The sequence below is a fragment of the Bison bison genome, unplaced genomic scaffold (assembly GCF_000754665.1).
Source record: "Bison bison bison isolate TAMUID 2011002044 unplaced genomic scaffold, Bison_UMD1.0 scf7180017863691, whole genome shotgun sequence".
Classification (NCBI taxonomy): domain Eukaryota; kingdom Metazoa; phylum Chordata; class Mammalia; order Artiodactyla; family Bovidae; genus Bison; species Bison bison.
Window position 1 is genome coordinate 139,742 of NW_011494263.1, and position 8,641 is coordinate 148,382.

At 47.6% G+C, this 8,641-nt stretch overlaps 1 pseudogene; it reads right to left on the minus strand.

Annotated features, from left to right (window-relative positions):
* Positions 1-1,233: 1,233 nt before the first annotated feature.
* Positions 1,234-8,641, minus strand: part of LOC104983930 — an 11,649-nt pseudogene continuing 4,241 nt past the window's right edge.

Below are 8,641 nucleotides of genomic sequence, written 5' to 3' on the forward strand. Positions count from 1 at the left end.
TAACCCAGGGCATTCCCAAAGTGGCCAGGCACATGTACCCAGGACATATGGCCAAGCTGCACACAGATAGTAACTTCAGGGTTTAAGGGTGTGTTTCAGGATCAGGGTGACAAGCCTAAAGTCAACACCCATCCCCTCACCCTATGCCAGCCTTTCCTTGTCTTCCTCAAGAGGAAGCCCTTTACTCCTCTGGCCTCCCATCCACACTATCGTTATTTTCTCCATCTGGCCCTCCCAGTTGGGAGTTGTCCCTTTATCTGTCTCCATGACTTGGAGGTAAGTTCCTAGCCCAGCTCTCTATCCCTGGGTTCCACCACAGCACCTAGCACATAGTAGGTGCTTAGTAAATTTGTACTGAAAGAAAAGATAACTGTGTTTTCCACCTTATTTATTCTTTCCTGCTCCTTCTCTATTCTGGATCTGACTCTGACCCTGCTGTCCCCAGCCTGGGCCTCTGCCTAGGGTCTCCAAATGGGAAAAAGTGATACTTCTACTCTAAAACTAGCAAACCATGGCAGCTTGAACCAAATGGTTTGTGGCTCTGCCCGTGAAAGAAGCTCAGAGAGGCTGAGGGCTCTGTGCACCCTGGATTCCCCCATTTACATGAATGGCATCCTCCCCAGCATCACTAGAGGTCAAAGGTAGGAGATTGCTGGACCCTGGAGGAGGGGGATGGCTCAGGAATCCACACGGGGCTGTCACTTGCAAAGTGGCACTGGAAAGGACAAAGTAGGTGTGGGTGGAAGAGAGCTGGTGATTGGGGTGGAGAAAGAGAAGGGAACCATCTCAGTGTAAAGGGCCTTACCCAGATCTCCCTGCAGCAGAAGGCCACTGCCAATGTTCCTCCAGAATGGCAAGAATACAGTATAATTTTATTACCCCTTACCATCTCTCTGAATGAGGAGGTGATGGAGTTAGTGGGGCAACCATAAACTCTTCCACGGTCTAGAACCTCCCCCTGACACTTCCTTTGTGGCTGCCTCTCTATCTCTAGTCATGTGATTCTGGAGTAAAATGTCAATCACATTTGGTGCAGGGTCAGGGCCACATGACCATGCTAGGGCCAATTATAGGACTCCATGCCCCGACCAATACAATTGGTCCAGAACCGGACTCAAGATCTGAGTTGGGTCAATCAGATCCCTCCCTGGAGCTCTGATGCCTTCTGAGTTTCTTTCCATACTGACTAGATGCTTTAGAGATATAAAGCCCTGGGGCAAGCTGCAGAGTCCTTCAATAGGTGTAGAAGCCTGAGGGAAGAAAGTTGTCAGGCTAAGAGAATCGAAGAGAAAGAGTGAGGATGTCAAACTGTGAGCTGATGGCTTCTGATTTCTTGGATCCAGTCCCTGAGATCTTTGGATCTGCTCTGGATCCTGTGTCCCAGATCCCGGATCCCCAGTATCCTTCCAATAAGCCTCCCCTTTCCTTGAAGTCAGTTGGAGTTGGGCTCCTCACTAGTAGTTCAGACTTGATTCTAGGTCCTGCCCAGATACGATCCACCTCTGCTACCCAAAGAGAGGCACCCATTCATATCAGCATCATTGAGATGAATCCTTTATTCTTTACTGAGAATAGGGCTTGCAGAGCTTCAAACATAGTTTACCAGCATCCCTGGCAGGTATGCACTGAGTTGAGAGAATGTGTGTTTGGAGTGGGCCTGCCTGATTCCTGAACAGCCACAGCATTTACACTGCAGGAGCCAGGCCAACCCTGTTGTTTCACAAACTGAGAAATACAACCTCAGGAAGACATCACCCAGGATCCAGGTCTCCGTGGGGTGCAAGCCCTCTGTGCCCCCTCGAATGCTGCTAATACAGACATTCTGAGAACTCTGGGGAGACAGAAACACACATCAATCACCCTGGGCCACTACCTGCCACCCCTGTCGATATCCAGACCCGGCATACTTTTTGGTTTCATTTCCCTCCTTTGGTAAGAATCAAGTGGTTCTCTCAGCACCTGAGGAAGTGGGGTACAGCGAAGAACAAGAAGGGCCAAGACATGTGGTTGCCATGAGGCAGGTGGGTATGGGAAAGGAGGATTGGGAGTTTGGGATTATTAAATAAAAACTAATATAGAGGATGGATAAACAACAAAGTATTACTGTATAACAGTGGGAACTATATGCAATATCCTGTGATAAATTGCAATGGAAAACAATATGAAAAAATATATATATGTATATGTATAACTGAGTCACTTTGCTTTGTAGCAGAACTTAATGCAGCACTAAAAAATCAATACTTCAATCATTTTTTTAAAAGACCAAGAGTGTCCTGTAGCTCCCCTCATGCTCTGCTGTTTCTTCCCTTCTCACCTCCACTCACAGTTTACTCTGCAGAGAATGCCTGTTTTCTCTCTCTTCACCACAAACTGTTCTCTTCTTAAACATTTTTTATTTTAATACTTTGTTGTTTATCCATCCTCTATATGGTTTCATTTAATAAGCCCAAACTCCTAATCCTCCTTTCCCGTATCCCCCTGCCTCATGACAACCACATGTCTTGGCCCTTCTTGTTCTTGGGTGTACCCCACTTCCTCAGGTGATGAGGAAATACAATTTGATTTTATATTGTTATTTTATAGCCAAATAACAATATCGTGAGCTTCAGGTGGACAGTACAAGGAATCAGCCATACATATACATGTAGCCTTTCTCCCCCAAGGTTCCCCATCCAGGCTGCCACATAACATTGAGCAGAGTTCCAGGGCTACACAGTAGGTCGTTGTTGTTTATCCATCTTAAATATAGCAGGACCCACAACTTGTTCTTTATACTGCACTCAGGAAGCCTTCCTGGACATACTCTTACCCTCCATGGCACTCCAGGTTGAGTTCAGTGACTTACCCTGATGCCCCCTTCGTCTGTAGACCTCATCACCCTTAATGTGCCCCCAGCACCCCTTTGCACAATCCCAGGGGGTACCATGTGCATGGAATCCAGTATAGTGTTGCCTCAACACAAGCAGGCTTCCTATGCCTCCATGAGGCTGGGGGTTTAGAATTACTGAAATTTCCTCTTTTCCTCAAAGCATTCTTTGAGCCTGCCAGCCTGCTCTGAACTCCCATAGGGAGCTGACATTAAGTCTTAACCTTGTGCCAGAGCTGTGCAGTCACTGTGCACCCTTTATTCACCTTAGCATCCAACCTCCCCACAGAGGGGTCGGGTACCCCAACTCACAGAGGGGAGAACTGGGGCTTAGCAAGGAGAAGTTGTAGCTGAGGACTGGGGTAACCAGGTAGGTTAACATCCAAACCAGGACAACTGTGAGAAGGGAAGGGAGACTGTCAACCCCCATGGTGCGACAGCACATTGGGACTGTCCCCAGCCATCCTCCTTGTCACATGGCCTATTTCACAGATTGCTAGAGCTGATTTTCCAGGTTTATCCCTTTGAAGGCTTCGGTTGAACTGAAGCCTTTTGAGGGCAGAGGACTTTAGCGTTCCCTTCTCCTTATGCCAGGTATCATGCCAGCATGGGATGGTCTCTCCACATTTCTTTCCAGAGGATAGATGTGCCAGACTGTCCTTTACTCTCACGTGGTTGGTTTTGTGGGAGGCACTGGCCCAGCCACAGGGGCTCAGCAACATCTGCAATGGTGTGACTTTGCCTGCAGAGGGCGCCCTCCTCCCAGCAGCAGCCCAAAGAGGGTTCCTGCAAGTCCCAGGTTTGAGAGCCAGCCCACAGGATTGGCCCCTCACCTACCGAATATAGACTTGAGGGGGCACAGGGTAGTCAGTGCCGTTGATCGTGAAGATGAAAGGAGGCAGGGCCCCAATGCTCTAACGTGAAACCACATGCTGTAAGAGAAAGAGGGAGGTGGGAGGTTGGTCCTGCTGATCCTTGGTATGCAAAGAGACCAGGAGTGACCCTGTGTCATGACCCTTCACCTTGTGATCCTTGGAGGCAAAGGATCGATGAGTTTCTGGATGTTGGTAACCACTCTACTTGGGCCAATCAGCAAAGAGGTCCGGGTGTCCACAAGGGCCTGACATCCATCGGAACAACCAATCACCATCCCGTTCACGGAGATGCTGGGAGACAGTGGGACAAAGCATGCACCAGGGTCACTCTGAGTCTCCCCCACAACTGTATCCTCCCTGAAAGTCTCCTGAACAGTCAGGGCTTCACCTCTTGCCCTGACTCTGTTTTCCTTTGCTCTGGTCATGTCACATTCTTTGACATCCTTGACTGCAGTACTTGAAACCACCAGGCCCTTTCACTCCTCAGGGCCTTGACAGGTTCTTGTCACCCTTCTTAGAAGACCACCATCACCTTTGTCTAGCTAATTTCTCCTCGTTTTCCAGGTTCCAGCTTAATTGCCACATTTGTAGGGAAGTTTTTCCCCTGGAGTGGATTAGTCTCCTGTCTTGGTCACTCTCTCTAGACTCTTCCTCATGTCTAGCATGCACCAAAGTGGTAATTCACTATGTGTGTGAGTCATTTCATGTACATATGCCTTACTAGATATTAGGGCAAGTTTTATTCTCATTGCCTCACTAAAGTGCCTGGCACACAGTAGATGCACAATGTTTGCTGAAGGAATGAATGAATAATTGAAAAAATGAATGATGAACACCCAGAGACCTGTATCTGGTTTCTGACCAATGATGGGTCAACCAACATAGTGAAAATGGAGGTTCCCTGGGGCAACAGATGCTTAGAGTGGTGGTGGGGGTGACACAGGCTCCCTGGGAGAGATTGTCTCCCAGCACTGGCTCCTCACCAGGCTCAGACACTGAGGCCCTGGCCAGGGGATGCCCAAGCTAGCCCAGAGGACCTCCAAAGGACAGCTCAGTTTTTCTCTGAGAGTATCACATAGAATCTCCTCAAGTATTGCCCCTTGTTCTCAGCCGCTTCTGGAACCCAGCTTCCTGATTCTCTAAGTCACAGCCTTGCCCCACCGTGTGCCCAGTATGTGGGGTGGGGAGCTATGGTCACATGGGATATCTCTTTTTATGAGTTGCTCTCAGGTCTCAAGACTGCAGTCAACCTCTCTCCACTGGTGACTGACTAACTGACTAACTCCAACTGACTAACCTCTCCCAAAGGAGATCAGTTTTCCCCATTTTTTTCAGGACTTTGTTTTTTTAACTGCCTGTTCTATGTGCTGAGAACTCGCTTGGTCCCGGTAACCCTGAACAGTTGGTCATCTTATCACAACCCTATGATGAAACTCTTGTGATCCTCTGTTCACTCAAGCCACGCTCCCTGCCTCACAGCACAGTGAGTGCAGCCCTCCCCGGGCTGCCCAGTCCTCTCTGGATCATCTCAGGACCTGGTGAGAAGTCTCTGCTGGAGGCTGTGGTGATTATGAACCCATGGGTGTGTGTCTGTGTTTATGTGTATGTTTGTGTGTCTGTGTGTGTGTGTCTGTTTGTGTGTGTGTTTGTATATGTCTGTGTGTGTGTCTATGTGTGTGTCTGTCTGCTTGTGTGTGTTTATATCTGTGTCTATATGTGTATCTGTGTGTGTCTATGTTTGTGTGTGTGTCTGTGTGTGTGTGTCTGTGTGTGTCTATGTGTGTATGTCTGTGTGTGTCTGTGTGTATCTGTGTTTGTGTATCTGTGTGTGTATATGTGTGTGTGTGTCTGTGTCTGTGTGTCTGTGTGTGTCTATGTGTGTGTGTCTGTGTGTGTGTCTGTGTGTGTATCTGTGTTTGTGTGTGTGTGTTTGTGTGTCTGTCTGTGTGTTTCTGTGTTTGTGTGTGTGTTTGTATATGTCTGTGTGTGTATGTATCTGTCTGCTTGTGTGTGTTTATATCTGTGCCTATGTGTGCATCTGTGTGTCTCTGTGTGTTTGTGTGTGTGTTTGTGTATCTCTGTGTGTATCTGTGTTTGTGTGTGTTTGTATATGTCTGTGTGTGTATGTATCTCTCTGCTTGTGTGTGTTTACATCTGTGCCTGTTTGTGCATCTGTGTGTCTCTGTATGTTTGTGTGTATGTTTGTATCTGTCTGTGTGTGTGTTTCTATGTGTGTATATCTGTGTGTGTATCTGTCTGCTTGTGTGTGTTTATATCTGTGCCTATGTGTGCATCTGTGTGTCTCTGTGTGTTTGTGTGTGTGTTTGTGTATCTCTGTGTGTATCTGTGTTTGTGTGTGTTTGTATATGTCTGTGTGTGTATGTATCTCTCTGCTTGTGTGTGTTTACATCTGTGCCTGTTTGTGCATCTGTGTGTCTCTGTATGTTTGTGTGTATGTTTGTATCTGTCTGTGTGTGTGTTTCTATGTGTGTATATCTGTGTGTGTATCTGTCTGCTTGTGTGTGTTTATATCTGTGCCTATGTGTGCATCTGTGTGTCTCTGTGTGTTTGTGTGTGTGTTTGTGTGTCTGTGTGTGTATCTGTGTTTGTGTGTGTTTGTATATGTCTGTGTGTGTATGTATCTGTCTGCTTGTGTGTGTTTGTATCTGTGCCTGTGTGTGCATCTGTGTGTCTCTGTGTGTTTCTGTGTGTGTTTGTATACATCTGTGTGTGTTTGTGTGTGTGTATCCGTGTGTGTGTATTGTCTGCTTGTGTGTGTTTGTATCTGTGCCTGTGTGTGCATCTGTGTGTCTCTGTGTGTTTATGTGCGTGTTTGTATATGTCTGTGTGTGTTTGTGTGTGTGTATCTGTGTGTGTGTCTGTGTGTGTGTATCTGTGTGTGTGTCTGTGTGTGTTTGTATCTGTCTGCTTGTGTGTGTTTGTATCTGTGCCTGTGTGTGCATCTGTGTGTCTCTGTGTGTTTGTGTGTGTGTTTGTATGTCTGTGTGTGTATCTGTGTGTTTGTGTGTTTGTAACTGTCTGTGTGTGTGTATCTGTGTGTGTGTGTCTGTGTATCTGTGTGTGTGTATCTGTGTATGTGTCTGTGTATGTGTGTCTGTGTGTGTGTTACCTGTATGTGTGTGTCTGTGTGTGTATCTGTGTGTGTATCTGTGTGTGTATCTGTGTGTATGTCTGTGTATGTGTGTCTGTGTGTGTATCTGTCTGCTTGTGCATGTTTGTATCTGTGCCTGTGTGAGCATCTGTGTGTCTCTGTGTGTTTGTATGTATGTCTCTGTGTGTGTGCATCTGTATCTCTCTGTGTGCTTGTATGTGTGTCTGTGGGGTGCAGTGTACGTTTGGGTGTTTGACAGAGTGTCTGAGAGCATGTTTATGTCAGCATGTGTCCATGCACACGTGTGAGAGCGTCACTTGGGGTGACCCTCAGAGGGAGAGGCTTGCCTGTCCATGGCTATCTGCCAGTACCCAGCTTTGGTCACTGGTACCCAGTTGAGCTCTCCATTGTAGTCGGCGTGGTTCACTCCATCAATCGTCACCATGCTACCACTCTCCTTCTGGCTGTCGTGAGAAGGAAGAGAGGGGCTCTCTGGAGGAGAGAAATTGCCAGGCACTGTGTGAGGGCTGGGCTTGTCCACCCATCAGAGGCACTACTAGAGTCCCCATTTTATAAATGCAGAAATTGAGGTTCAGAAGGATTGAGAACCCAACCAAAGTTGGTCACCAACCAATGAGTGGCACAGAAGAGGTTCAAAGCTGGGCAAACTGACTGGGCTTCTAAAGAGAGCCTGGTCCCCTCCAGTAACCTGAGTGCTCCCAGATCCCCTCAGGGTACACCATGCTGGAGGGGTCTGGCATTTTCCTTACCTAAACTGTCATTTTTCAGAAAAGCCAAGTCCTGAAGTCACCAAGGGCATAGGCTCAGGGGCACCCAGGGTCGGCTTCACTGGTGTGTGACCTGCACCATCCATGATGTACTACCCATGAGGCCCCATATTCAGCAGGCCCCTCACCTCTGTCACCCTGTCTTTAAATTCCTAATACTTGTTGAACAAGGGGTCCAACAGTTTCATTTTGCACTGGCTCCTGCAAACTGTGTAGCTCATCCTGGGCTCCCAGTGAAATGTTAGCAAGGACGGAAACGTTCCCGCCATCCCTCTCTTTTCTTCCATATCAAGTCCCTCAGAAAATCCTATTCTCTTTTCCTCCAACCCATTTCCTGACATCTATCATTGCTCTCTCTTCCCTCCATCCCCATGGACCAAGCTGCTGCCCTTGAGCCCACAAGCACAGTTGTGTTTCAATAAAGTTTTATTTACAAAAACCAGTGGTGGGGCCAGATGTGACCTTGGGGTCACAATTTCCATGGGCTAGACTATCCGTCAGGAAAAAGGTGGTCTATAATTTTTCACACAACTGCAAGCATCTTACAGCTAATTTGAAGAGAGAGCTTGTCCAGCTCAGACTTACGTCCTCAAGTAGAAGGCAAAGACAGGCTCAGAAATGACACCTTGTTCCTCCAGGTTGTCAAAGATGGGGGTTATCTCTGGGGTGGAGAAGCTGGGGTATCTCAAGCCCACTTTGATGTGCCATCAAAGCGCACATGACTGAACCCGAACTCCGCCAGGCTCAGGCCAAATGGCTGGGCAGTGCTAACAAGGTTGCCAATCTGTGGAAGAGGAGATCATCATGATGTTCCAACATCATGGTTTGGGAAGTGGAGCTGAGACAAGTTGGTATGCCAGTAGCATTAGAACCACAGAGAATAGCTGAGACCTGGCCTTGGCCTCACTTAATCTCAGATGGTGAGACCAAGCTGCGACAAGAATTCAGGTTCCATTTGTGTGGGGCTGTGTATTTAACAACAGCTGCTCCTCTGGCA